Genomic DNA, 14,173 nt, shown 5'->3' with positions numbered 1-14,173 from the left:
AAAACGTTGCAGGGTACAATATCAACACTGAAAAATCAACCCCTATTTTTTTCTATACACCAAGAGGAACAATCCAAAAAATTTAAGAAAACAATTCCATAACAATGGCACACAAAAAACAAACAAACAAATGTCTAGAATAAGTTTAGCCAAAGAAGTAAAAGACTGATATGCTGAAAAGTACAAAATATTGCTGAAAGAAATTAAAAAGGATAGATATCCTAGATATCCTAGATAAATGAAAAGACATTTGTGCTCATAAACTAAGAACTGACATTAAAATAGCTACTAATCAATCTATAGATTCAATGAAATCTCTTTCAAAATTCAAATGGCTTTTGTTGTAGAAATGGAAAAACAGATTCTAAAATTCAAATGAAAATGTGAGATGCCCCAAGTATCAAAACAATATTCAAAAATAAAACAAATTTGAAAGACTCATACTTCCTTCTTTTAAGATTTATCTTTGTGATTAATCAAAAACATGTGATTTCAGATTACTACAGTATTCAAAACAGTGTGATACTGACAAAATGACAGACATACAAATCAACAGAATAGAACTGAGAGAACAGAAATAAATGTATACATCTCTGGCCAACTGATTTTTGACAAGGGTACCAATATCCCTCAATAAGGAAAGAGTCCTCTCCTCAACAAATGGTGCTGAGAGGGGATCCCTGGGTGGCTCAGCAGTTTAGCATCTGCCTTTGGCCCAGGGCATGATCCTGGAGTACTGGGATAGAGTCCCACATCAGGCTCCCTGCAGGGAGCCTGCTTCTCCCTCTGCTTGTGTCTCTGCCTCTGTGTCTGCCTCTCTCTGTGTGTCTCTCATGAATAAATAAATAAAATATTTTTAAAAAATGGTGCTGAGAGAGGGTAAATACCCACGTGCAAAAGAAGGAAGTTGAGGATCATCCACATTATAGCCTGTATGTGTACTCCATTCCTTTTTAAAGGACCATTACTTCACACCATATAATCTGTACAAAATTAAGTGGGTCAACAAACTAAATGTAAGAACTAAAACCATGTTAAGTTTAGAAGAAAACATAGAGGTAAATCTTTGTAACTTTGGATTTTGCATTTCTAAGATATGACACTAAGAGCAAAAGCAATGAAAGAAAATATAAATTGGATTTCATCGAAATTAAACTGGACTTCATTAAAATTGTATATCATAGGATATTATCAATAAAGTGGAAAGACAACCTATATGACAGGAGAAAATATTTGCAAATTGTGCATCTGATAAGTGTCTAGTATCCAGAATATATTAAAAACACAAGCACCATTTTTTAAAAAAATGGGTAAAGGACTTAAATACACATTTCTCTGAAAAAAGATATATAAATAGCCAGCAAACACATGAAAAGATGCTTAACACATCACTATTCATTTGGGAAATGTAAATACAAACCACAATAAATACCACTTAGCATCTAGTAAGATGGCTTTAATTTAAAAAAAAATGTTTAAGGTAAAAAAAATAAAGGAAAAAAACAGAAAACAACTATTGTCAAGGACATAGAAAACTGAAAGCTTTATACATTCCTGGTGGTTTATAAAATGATTCAGCTGCTATAAAAAGTTTGGCAGTTCTTCAAAAAATTAAACACAGAATTAGTACAAAGTACATGCCCCTCAAAATTAAAGCAGGTACTCAAAGAAAAACATGTACATGCATGTTCATATCTGCACTATTCACAATAGCCAAAAGACAGAATCAACCCCTGTGTCCATCAACGGGTGAATGGAATGTATATATAATGGATATTAATCAGCTTTAAAAAAGAATATACTACCAATACATGCTACAATGTGGATGATCCTCAAAAACATCTTGGCAATAAAGGAAGCCAGACACAAAAGGTCACATATTATATGATTCTGTTTATATTAAATATCCAAAATAGATAAATTTAACATACAGAAAGCAGAGTGGAAGCTTCTAGAGGATGGGGAGGGGCAGATGGGAAGTAAATACTTAATGGGTAGGAGGTTTACTTTCGTGTGATGAAAACATCTTGAAACTAGACAAGAGTGGTGGTTGCACAATATTGCAAATGTACTGTCACTGAGATGTTTGTTTTAATATGGTCAAATTTATGTTATGTGAATTTCACCTAAGGGGAAAAAAAGCTTTTGGAAATTAAAAATTATTGCTCAAATATCTTACAAAATTACTTGCACATTTAACCTTTGGTCCAACATCACAATTCTAAGTATCTATCCCCCAAAATACAGAAAGACAAGGCTATTTATTAAAGATTTGCTTGTAACAATAAAAGCGTAATACATATGCTTAGAAATTGAAAGGAAGTAAATATACACAATATTTGCTTACTTTTTCTAAAATCACTGAAGTAACAAAAAAGTAAGTTAAAAAATTTCAAACAAAAACAAATATATTCATATCCTTTCCACTACTTAGCCTCCATAATATTATGCTCTTATGTAAAATAGATACTATTTGGATATTTGGGCTGTTTCCAATCTTCTCACAATTATAAATAATGCTTAAATGAGTCCCTAAAAATCCAAAGTAGAACTATACACACAAACCCAACTATGTATCAAGTTCATGGACTAACCACTCAGGGAGAAACTATTTCAAGTAGGAAAAAAAGGGAAAAAAGTCCTCAAACTGTTTTCAATAATTATATTGTCAGTGGTAGAATTATTCACAGAACAGGAGAATCCCATCAACTGTTGTATCCCCAATAGTAGCCTCTCTCATTTAAGGCCTCACCAAGCAGTTCTGGTTTTACAATATGAGGTAAGGCATGATATTATTTTGCATAAAGCATTCAGGAAAAGGAAATCAATCATTTCACATAAAGCTTATTTAAACACTCCAGTTTCTCATCAATCCATACATTACTATAGTCTCACAGTCTAAAAGTAGCCACAGTTAGGACATCATTTACAAGTTTTGATACCGAAGTATACGCGGCTCCTGCTAAGGAGTACCAGAAAGGGCTTGTTTAAACCCAGTCATCATTTTACCTATTTGTGTATATAAGGCCTTAGGTCCCCAGAGGGGAAGTGTTAGGAGCCAAGGGACCCAGACCCTACTTCAATCTTCATTTTGACTTATCTACCAGACCACTGTCCCAGGGGATTCCAGGTCATTTGCATCTTTGCCTTTCACCTTTTACATTCTTCCAAACTGGGATATATAGAGAGTGGCCTTATTTAGGGCCTTTTAAGGTCGTGGAACCAGCACTGGCTCCCACTGGTACACTCAATGTTCAATAGTATTAGACTGGCAACTCTGCTTCAACCTCCTCAATGTTCGATACATTCATCCCATTTCTAATAAACATCCACCCTGAAAGGACAAGTCTCCAGGCTCTCCCCTTCTGTCTTCTCATCCTTTCTTATTAATGATTCTTCTTTGTTTTTAGAGACTTTAATAGCTATAAGGGAAACCGAGACAGCAAGTACAACAAAGGTTCTTGAACAGCTGCTTGGATTTACAGCATGTTTACACGCGATGCCCATGTAAACAGGGCCCCCTTACTCCTAGCAGGTACCATGATCTGGGTAAGAGATATACATTCAGTAGATGATTATCCCAATCACCATAAAGAGAGTCCAGCAGGGCTTGCTGTAAGGTATACAGGCACTTCATCTGGGGTTTTCCAGTAGGCATTTATAGAGGAAAGACTTTCTCTCTTCTCATGTGAACAAACTTCACAGGAGCTTTTATCCAGTCTACCAGGATACCTGCTCCCTTGGGAATCACCCACTGTATATTGCAATTTGTGACTGTTACATAGTGAGCTGTGGGTTCTATATCACCCAAGCATTCTCTTCCACTCTATAGCATTCAAAACCAAAGATACTACCCCTAAATTAGTCCAACCCATTTCAGTAAAAATTCTTCAAGAAACTGACGATGAACAGATCCACAAAATGAGACAACCCCTTGGCCCTATAACCACTGGTTTCAGAAGTTTCTTGGTTTTTCCCTCCCTCCAACAGGACTAATTTTCCAGTAACCAGGGGTCATAGCAATGCTGTCTGTTGTCCTAGGATAATTGTTCCCATTGCAGGTGGCTTCAAGACTACTGATTGTAGTTCAAACGGACTGAAATCTAAGCTCAGCATCAGAATCAGCTCCAGAACTCTACATTACTTTCATTTTAGCCATTACATATAACAGTAATCAGGGAATTGTATGTTTAGTTTCTTTCTTACGTATGTATCTGTGAGCCATCTCATTGGGAGTTGAATCTATCATCATTTCTAAATTCCATTCCATAACTTTTGCCTTTACTGATGGATCACAGCACAGCTGCAGTTTCATATCATGAGTGAATATATATAGCCACTGAAAAATAAAAAATTCCTCACTCTTTTGCCCCTTCATCCTTTCTCTTCTCAAACTACAGGTTTCAGTGAGTCAGGGTAATGACACAAACTCCAATGTCTTTTCATGCTAGCTAATCAGAGTTAAAACAAACTTCATAGGTTAAAAGTATAGTCTTCCAAAGGCTGACCTTAATTCAGACACTGCCAGCTAAAACTCACGGGTTGCCCAGCCCTAGAATAATCGGCTGGCTACAAATCCAGAGGTTCCCAGTACTCCCTCAGGTTCAATGATTCACTAGAACAACTCACATAATTCAGGAAGGCAATATAGTTTACAATTACAGTTTTATTACAGCAAAAGTGTATAAATCATGCCCAGCCAAAAGAAGAGACACATAGAGCAAAGTCTGGGATGATCCCAAATGCAAAGCTTCTGTAGTTCTCTCTCTGTGGAGTCAAAACAGGTCATTTCCTTGGTATAGTGATGATTAACAATATGCAGAATATTGGTAGCCAGGGATGCTCATCTGTGATTCAGTGTCCAAAGTTTTTATTGAAGTTTCATTAGAGAGATACAACTGATCAAATTACTGGCCATATACTAAAGTTAATCTCCAGCCCACTTCCTCTGCTCCTCAGAGGTCAGACTAATACCACATGGCTAAATGGCCTAACCCTATAATCACTGGTGTGGTTTTTCTTGTATTGTTTACCCCCATCCTGAGTCACCTCATTAGCATTAACTATCAAGGCCATCATGAACAAAACACTCCTACCACTTGTGAAATTCCAAAGGTGTACACTGGTTCCCATGCACAAACTGTATACAAAAGCCAGCTGAATTCTTTGTTACACAACACAAGACTTACTTACTGTAAAACAAAACCACACAATAATACAGCATGTTATTGGCTAAAGAATAGACACACAGATCAACAAAATAAAACTCAGAAGTAGACCCACACAAATATACTCAACTGATTCCGACAAAGAGGGAGGGACAATTCAACATAGAAAGGACAGTCTTTTCAACAAACTGTGCTGCAACTCTTAAAATTATATGAAAGAGGGGATCCCTGGGTGGCGCAGCGGTTTGGCGCCTGCCTTTGGCCCAGGGCGCGATCCTGGAGACCCGGGATCGAATCCCACATCGGGCTCCCGGTGCATGGAGCCTGCTTCTCCCTCTGCCTGTGTCTCTGCCTCTCTCTCTCTCACTGTGTGCCTATCATAAATAAATAAAAAAATAAATAAATAAAAATAAAAAAAAATTAAAAAAAAAATTATATGAAAGAAAATTAACCCAAATACAAGTATTAAACAGAAATTAACTCAAAATGGATCACAGACAAAAATGTAAAGTACAAGACTATAAAACTTCTTAAAGTAGAAAACCTACATGACCTTGGTTGGGTTTAATAATGATTTTTAATTACAATACCAATAGCATTATCTTTGAAAGAAAACACTGATAAGCTGGAATTTATTAAAACTTCTGCTCTGTGAAAGACACTTTTAAGAGAATGAAAAGACAAGGCACAAACTAGGAGAAAATATTTGTAAAACATATATCTGATAAAAGATTTATATCCAAAATATACAGAGAATTCTTAAAACTCAACAATAAGAAAACAAGTCAATTAAAAAATGGGCAATGGATCTAAACTGACACTTTACCAAAGATATATAGATGACAAATAAGCATATGAAAAGATGCTCAGCATTATTATTAGGGAATTGCAATTTTAAAAACAATGAGATACCACTGGACACCTATAAAATGCCTAAAATTCAAAACACTGACAATAACAACTGCTGATAAGAATGCAGAGCAACTGGAACTCTGTTAGTGGGAATGCAATTTTGTACAGCTACTGTGTAAAATAATTGGACAATTTCTTTCAAATAAGGCTTTTAAACATAGCCTTACCATATGATCAAGCAACTGCACTCCTTGGTATTTTCCCAAGTGATTTAAAGAAACATCTGTTCCCAGAAATACCTACATGTGGATATTTATGGCAGCTTTATTGATAATAGCCAAAAACTGGAAGCAAGCAACATTTCCTTTGATAGATGAATGGATAAACAAACTGTGGTACGTTCATACAATGTAATATAATTTATCAGTTTAAAAAATGAGGTATCAAGCCACAAAGAGGCATGCGTGAATCTTTAATGCATATTGCCAGTATGAAAAAGCTATATATTGTATGATTTTAATTATATGACATTCTTTAAAAGGCAAAATTACAGAGATTGATCAGTGTTTGCCAGGGGCTCACTGCGGAGAGGAGTAAACAGATGAAGTATAGGGAACATTTTAGGATGGTGAAATTACTCTTTATGATACTGCAATGGTGAATACAAAACATAAAGCATTTGTCCAAATCCACTGAACTTTACAGCACAAGGAGTAAACCTTAATGCATCCAAATTTATTTAAAATTCTTTCAGGAGTCAGGATCTCTGGAGGAAGTATAGAATGTAACAAACATCTAAATGTATTTATTACAAGTGTATGAAACAACTCACTGAAGGGGATGAGTGGTATAAGGTGCTGACCTAAGTAACTTCAGAAACGGAGTCTAAGACTAAAGGCTATGAAATTCTATAAGCACTGTACTCTAGTTGATAAAGGTGTTTCCTGTAGAGGTATAAATTAACAACTCTGAAATGACTATACATATATACTAGAATTGAATTATTATACAAATGGATGATTGAAGGTAAGCAGTTTTCCTTCTCTTGGAGTGGGAGGTTTCAAACAAGCTAGGGGAAAAAGCAAGAATGATGCACATCGTAATGTGCATGGTAATGTGAAATCATGTTTAGCTCAAAATGTAAATGGTTACATACAGAAATATTTATAGATAGGTGTATATATACAGGTTAGCACACATATATCTCCTCTTTCAGCTGACAAAATCTAGAACCCAAACCTTCATTGCCACACACCTCAGATGCAAATTTTCATTTCTAATACAATTATCCAATTAGAAGCAGGCTCTTTGGGTGCCCAGGTAGCTCAGCTGGTTGAGTGTCTGATCTTTGATTTCAGCTCAGGTCATGTCTCAGAATCCTGATATCAAGCCCCCCACGCTGGGCTCCATGCTCAGCAGGGAGTCTACTTGGGACTCTCACCTTCTGTCCCTCCCCCTGCTCATGCACTTTCTAAAATAAATAAATCTAAAAAAAAAAAAAAAAGAAACAAAGAAAGAAAGAGAAAGAAAGAAAGAAAGAAAGAAAAAGAAAGAAAGAAAGAAAGAAAGAAAGAAAGAAAGAATGAATCTAAGGCTCTTTGGAGAAAGGGCTGATTCTAATACTGAGGCAGAAAAAAATACAAGGGGAGTTTGGAACATCTTGTAATGCCAGAAAGTTTAAAAACAGAAAAAGTTACCCAAAACCAAAGTCACAAAAAAAATACAATGATACGGGTACAAATTAGAACCAAAAGTATAAAATATATAAGTCCATACTAATGTAAAGAAATGATGGAATAAATAAGCAAGTGACAAATGAGAGAAGTCCCTTTCCATCTTGGTCTTCTATCCAAAAACATATTTCCCCAATCTAATCATAAGGAAAGCATGAAATAAATCCCAGTCAGGCAACATTCTAGAAAATATCTGACTACTAGTATTCTTCAAAATTCTTCTTTCAAGGTCATCAAAATCAAGGAAAGTCTGAGACTGTCACAACCAAGAGGGGTCTAAAGGAGACATGACTACTAATTCTAATACAGTATCCTGGAAGGAATCATAGAACAGAGAAAGGAGGGGAAAATGAAGAATATCTAAATAATATGGACTGACTAATGAGATATCAATATTGGTTCATTAATGTGACAAATATGTCATATTAATGTAATATGCTAAAAAGGGAATAGGAGATGTGGGATATACAGGTATATCAGCAATAATTTTATAAATCTAAAACTCAAAAGTTTACTAAAAATTGAACATTTACTGGGATCTTAATGATATTAAGAAATGACTTAATTTTTAGAGGTACAATAATGAAATTTAGCTATGTCTGAATAAGAGTCCTTATCTATTAGTAAAACATTCAGAAATAACTAATTATTAAGGCATACTGAAATACCTACATATAAATGTACAAATGTACATTTACATGTAAATATTTTATATTACATTACCACATAAATCATGATGTGTGTAAGACTCACTCAACCCCATTTGGGGAGAGGAGTGGGTAAATACAGATGTAAGTGAAAAAAGGCCATGATTTTGATCATCCTTTAAGTTGAATACCTGATATAGTGAACCCCCTTGGCTCTTCTCTCTAGGTTTGACTATGTCTGAAACTTTGTATAAAAAATTAAGTAACTGCCTGATCTAAATAAAACTTAACAGAAGAGCCAGAAGATAAGACTCTAGAAGACTACCCTCAGAAGGATAAAGGACAAAAGAAAAAAAAAGTTAAAAAAATGAATGAAGAATGAGCAGAAATAGAGAAACAGGATATAATAATCAACTATTAGAAGTTCTAGGAAAAGGGCACAGAAACAATGGAAGGGATAAAATAGTAAAAAAAAGAAAAGGAAATTTTCCAGATTTGAAAAGGATAATGGATCATTTAAGAAGGCTTGAAAAATTTTAGTTTGTAATAATATCACAGATACCCAAAATATAGTGAGCAAAAATAAATAAATCCAAACTAATACTTAGCCCCAGTAACTTCTAAAGCAGTGTTTTTCCTTTTCTCTCACTCCCATCAGAACACTGAAAAATTTCTGCTCAGAGCGACTTCAGATATAATACTTCTACAAGACTCTTCCAGAAATAAAGGTTAAGACAGTCTAACCCCAAAGAAAACTCAAATGGCCAGAGGTGATGACAGTGACCAAGTTTAAATAAGCTTGTAAAATATCACTACAATACAAATATTTTACAGAAGAAATTTCCTTAAAATAGAGCTTGTTCCCAGACTAAGAGACTAGAACAACAAGGCTCTATTGACATGTCTACTCAAATTCTTTACAAAGACAATGACACAAAAATCTTAAAAAAAAAAAAATTAAATGACCATCATTGTATTCCCTGTGAATTATGTAACTAGAAAGAAAAAACTTCAGCTATAGCTCAATGCTTTATAAATTTCTTTTGCTCTCAAGACACACTTATCTTAGATTTTCTTCCATCCTTCCCAGGAACAAACCTACCTTAATTCCCAGGAACACCTTAAAAAAATAAACACAGTATACAGGGTCACAAATCTAAGAGCTCCAGATGACAAATGACTACTCACTGTTTCATTTTGGGATCTCCATGCTGAAATTATGATTTCTCATGAAATATTTTTAAGAATTCTACTGCAATAAAAATAGGAATTCCAGAGAAATGAAATAATTTTCCTGATAAGGAGAATAATTCCTGGAATAACCCCTGTGAATATGTTAGGTTACACAGCAAAAGAGGAATTAAGGTTGCAGGTGGAATTATGGCTGCCAGTGAGCTGACCTTAAAATAGGGATTTTATCCTGGATTATCTACATAGGTCCACTGTAATCAGAGGAAGGCAGAAGAGAGGCAGAGGAAGAATGATCAAAGAGATGCAATGTTGCTGGCTTTAAAGATGGAGAAAGTGGGGAGGGAAGCATCATTAAACGGCAGCTGCTTAAAATGGAAAAAGTTAAAAAAAAAAAAAAAAAAAGGATTCTCCCCTAGAACCTCCAAAAAGAACACAGCCCTGCTGACAACTTGATTTTATCCCATGGAGATCTGTGTCTGACTTCCTACCTACAGAACTATGAGATAATAAATGAGTATTGTTTTAAGACACTAGGTTTGTGGTAATTTGTTAAAACAGCTAGAGTAAACTAATACACTGTTTCTTTAAATTCTATAATAAGACTTATTTCAGTTTCTTCTGTTTTAAATCCAATCCTATTCCCATTGCCTGAAAACTTCATAGTTTAAGTATCTGTTCCCTCCATTCTGTGATACTTCCCAGGGCTGAAAGAAAGGCCAACACATAAGCACATTCCCAACTGAAAAGGAAAGAGAGTCAGTATGTGACTTGTGTGGTATTTCTGGTGGAGGCGGATAACTGTCTCTACCCTGCCAATCTTTTTTTTTTTTTTTAATTTTTTTTATTTATTTATGATAGTCACAGAGAGAGAGAGAGAGGCGCAGACACAGGCAGAGGGAGAAGCAGGCTCCATGCACCGGGAGCCCGATGTGGGATTCGATCCCAGGTCTCCAGGATCGTGCCCTGGGCCAAAGGCAGGCGCCAAACCGCTGCGCCACCCAGGGATCCCCTACCCTGCCAATCTTATAATACACTGCACACCTGGGCGAAAAATCCAAGTCAAGTTCTGCTTGACTTAAAACCTTTTTAAAATTTACTTTAGCCTTTGCAGGTTTCAGATGAGTAATTTTAGCCACACTGATTATCATGGTGGGTGGCAGATTTCAGTTAACATGTATGTTTGTTGACAGTTTAGCTGAGCTATTCCATCATATTGCTGCCTCAGCATACATTTTTCAAACAAACTGTCAGCAAGGGCCTTAAACTGATCTTAATCCCTTGTGCAAGTATAAACCCTAGATAACAGCTCACAGTCACAAGCAAATTTAAGCTCCTTGCCTCCCAACACCTTCCCCTTGTGTGGCCCATAGGCAAAACCCCTGAGAAGCTTACCAAAACCCTTGACTGGGTCTAACTGGGCAATCCACCTTAGCCCAGGAACCCTAAAGCCCTCTAACTCACAGACCCTAATAAAGGCATGTGCCCCAGTTCCTCACTCTTTCTGCCTTGATCTTCCTATGTGGTGCCTCAAGGCAAGGAGTATACTTTCTCCAGGGCCTGTGAGTGGAAAAGTTCTCTTTGTTTCTCTTGTGGTCTTTTGACTCACCATCCAGCACCTTGGAGGTTCTATTTAAAAATGTTGATTTAAGAAAATCATAACAATGTTTAACAAATTGAAATGCCAAATGCAGTAATGATTTAGTGTAGTACTCTTGTTGGATGATGGAAAAATTAATGTATTTAATGGCCCCAACTCCTTCAGTATTCTGAATTTCCTTCTTTGAGATTCAATTTTCTGTCCTTAAAACCATTCAACTTACAGCATTAGTGAGTGCTCACTTTTAGCTGGGCATCAGATTTTTGTTTTGTTTTGTTTTGCACATTACATCAAAGGGAGTTTAATATGCCTCTTTCTATGCCTAAAATGAATGCTCACCCCTCTCTTTTCCTTGGCCAACTGGTCAATTTTATATTCATTTTTTGAAACTCAGCTCACTGAAACCTGAACACACAGAGTTAAAACTCCCTTCTGCATTATTTTGAGACCACATGCATACTAATCATAGCGTGCATATCAGTTATAAAATTACACTATGATTACTTATATCTGCCAATCATACTAGACTTTGTATTCACTAAGGACAAAGACAGCCTTATCCGTATCAGTATCTTCAGCACTTAACAGTATGCCTGGAACACAGTAAAAGTTCAATACATAACTAGTAAATTTAACTTCAGATGGTAATAAACAATCTCTAAGAAATAATAAAGAGTGAAGAAAAATATGTTTCAAGGGTCACCACAACTATATTTGTTAAATTTAAACTTTTTCATATATAAAAGTTACATTAACAGGTCAAAAAAGAACCTACAACAATAATTAAATGCAAATGGAAGATTTACTAGTTTGACAAAAAATATATATAAATTAAAAGAAATTTAGTTTCCTCATCTCATTTTGTCCCCTTATCTGTAAAAACAAAACAAAAAACAAAAAATGAGTTGGATCCTTCTATGTGTTCAAATTCTGTATTCTCTATCACAGCATAGCTGAAAGTATCAGTTTGAAATTTTCATTTACCTATATTAAGACGGTCTCAACTTTCTGTAAGCTGTCCCTCCACTATGACGTCTGTGCTAATGTCACATTTTTAGTTACTTGTACCTTGCTATTATGACACGTGGTACCTTAGAAACTTACTTTGTAAATAGGTTATGTCACAGTATGAATGGGAAAATACTGAGTAGTATTAAACAGCACCTTTAGTTTTTCTATTTATCTCAAATTAAATGGCTTGTCATTATAGCACCAATTTCAACAAGAATATATTAAGCCCTTATTTAGTGCCAGAAACCTAAGAGTGATGAGAGATGATGAAATATCCAGTATATTCAAGTATATTCTCCAACATAACAGGAGGTTAAAAGCAACTAGACAGACCAGCATAAGATGATAACAACCCACAAAGAACCAGTCAAAGGAGTATAGATTTGACATTATAAGTAATGGGAAAACTAAGAGAAAAATAACAAGTCAAACCAACAATTCAGGATAATTTTGGCAGAATGAATAGAACCAACAATATTAGTCAGAATTTCTAAAAGTGAGGAGGTTAACACTACTATTCTCCCCTACACTCAACAAATAATGCAATTTTGCCAACTGTACCCTCTAAACCTGTTTTCAAAATCACCCATCTCTCTAGATCTCCATTTTTCCACTTTAGCACAAGCTACTACCATCCTTTCGGGAACAATAACTTCCAGCATCTTTTCTAGTTCCCTTCTAATTCAATCTTCATAAAGAATATTTTTTAAATGTAAATCAAATTATGTCCCTTTCAAGCTTAAAATCCTCCCAGAATTCCCTTTTAATTTTTAGGACAAAGATCAAATCCTTTGAGCTCCATAAGAGCTCTGTACTTATAGCCTCCTCTCCTGCCGCTCCTCCCTTCTGTGTCAGTGCTCAAGCTACAGTAAGTAGCCTTCTCATAGTTCCTCAAACATTCCTTAATCCCTTCCTGCCCCAAAGCCTTCCCACATGCTGTTTACTAAAACACATAACATACTTGTAACTATGCATACCCTTTTAGCCCTAGGGCAACTTAACCTAAATATCATTTCCAAAAAATGCCTTATCTAACACCCACACTACACCATGCTTTCCAATTACATACTTTCATACTTTGCAATTCTCCTCTGTAGATCTTTCCCCACTTAATAACCGAAGATAGTTACTAAGCTAAGTATTACAACTACATCTGCCTCATTAGGACGCTAGCACCACTAAAATAAAAGCTCTAGCTCCCTGATCAACACATCCTCAATATCCTGCACCTAACAGTCACTCAAATATGTTGGATGGACTCATGAGGACCAGAGAAAGAATGGTGCTAGGAATGACAACAGAAATAAAAGTGAATGCCTAAAGAGTTTACACAGACTTACATTTAGTTTGAAAATTTAATTTCTGAATCTTTAAAATTTTTTGTAGTATTCTAAAGCAGGAGTCAACAAACTTTTTTAAAAGCCAAAATAGTAGGGGTGCCTGGATGGTTCAGTCAGTCAAGCATCCAACTCTCGATTTCAGCTCAGGTCATAATCTCAGAGTCATGGGATCGAGCCTCGCATCGGACTCTGCTACTCTCAGTGCAGAGTCTGCTTGTCACCCTACCCCCATCCCTAAAATATATAAATAAATAAAATCTTAAAAAACAAAACAAACAAAAAAACAAAGATGACCAAATTGTACTTTTTTTAGGTTTGCGGGCAATACAGTCTGATGCAACTATTCAATCCTGCCATAGCAGCATGAAAGCAGACATATACTATATGTAAATTAAAAGGCATGGTTGCACTGCAATAAAACTTTATTTACAAAAATAGGCAACCTGCAGGCTACAGCTTTACTGGCCCCTATTAATATATCCCAAAGAAACAGAACACAGAAATTAAATGCAAAAAATAAAAACTGTTCTCTTTTCATTTTAAACTCATAAAGAAGCTTTTTTTGAAGTGCCTTACAAACTTCCCCAAACTCTGAACTCAAAATGAGTTAGCAAGCATTAATTAAAAGCATACA

At 35.5% G+C, this 14,173-nt stretch overlaps 1 protein-coding gene across 11 annotated transcripts in view; it reads right to left on the bottom strand.

Annotated features, from left to right (window-relative positions):
• The window catches only part of CCSER2 (coiled-coil serine rich protein 2), a 186,032-nt gene that overhangs the window by 106,463 nt on the left and 65,396 nt on the right, over positions 1–14,173 (bottom strand). The window contains exon 1 of one of the 11 annotated variants that reach the window (XM_077895241.1): positions 12,173–12,251. The exons of the other annotated variants lie outside the window; for them this stretch is intronic. The gene's annotated coding sequence lies outside the window, so the exon portion shown is untranslated. Of the gene's footprint in view, positions 1–12,172; positions 12,252–14,173 lie in introns of those variants that run through there. 11 annotated transcript variants of the gene reach the window in all.

The sequence above is a fragment of the Canis aureus genome, chromosome 4, assembly GCF_053574225.1.
Source record: "Canis aureus isolate CA01 chromosome 4, VMU_Caureus_v.1.0, whole genome shotgun sequence".
Lineage (NCBI taxonomy): Eukaryota > Metazoa > Chordata > Mammalia > Carnivora > Canidae > Canis > Canis aureus.
Note: the sequence above shows the minus strand (reverse complement) of the source record. Positions and strands in the feature narration are given on the sequence as shown.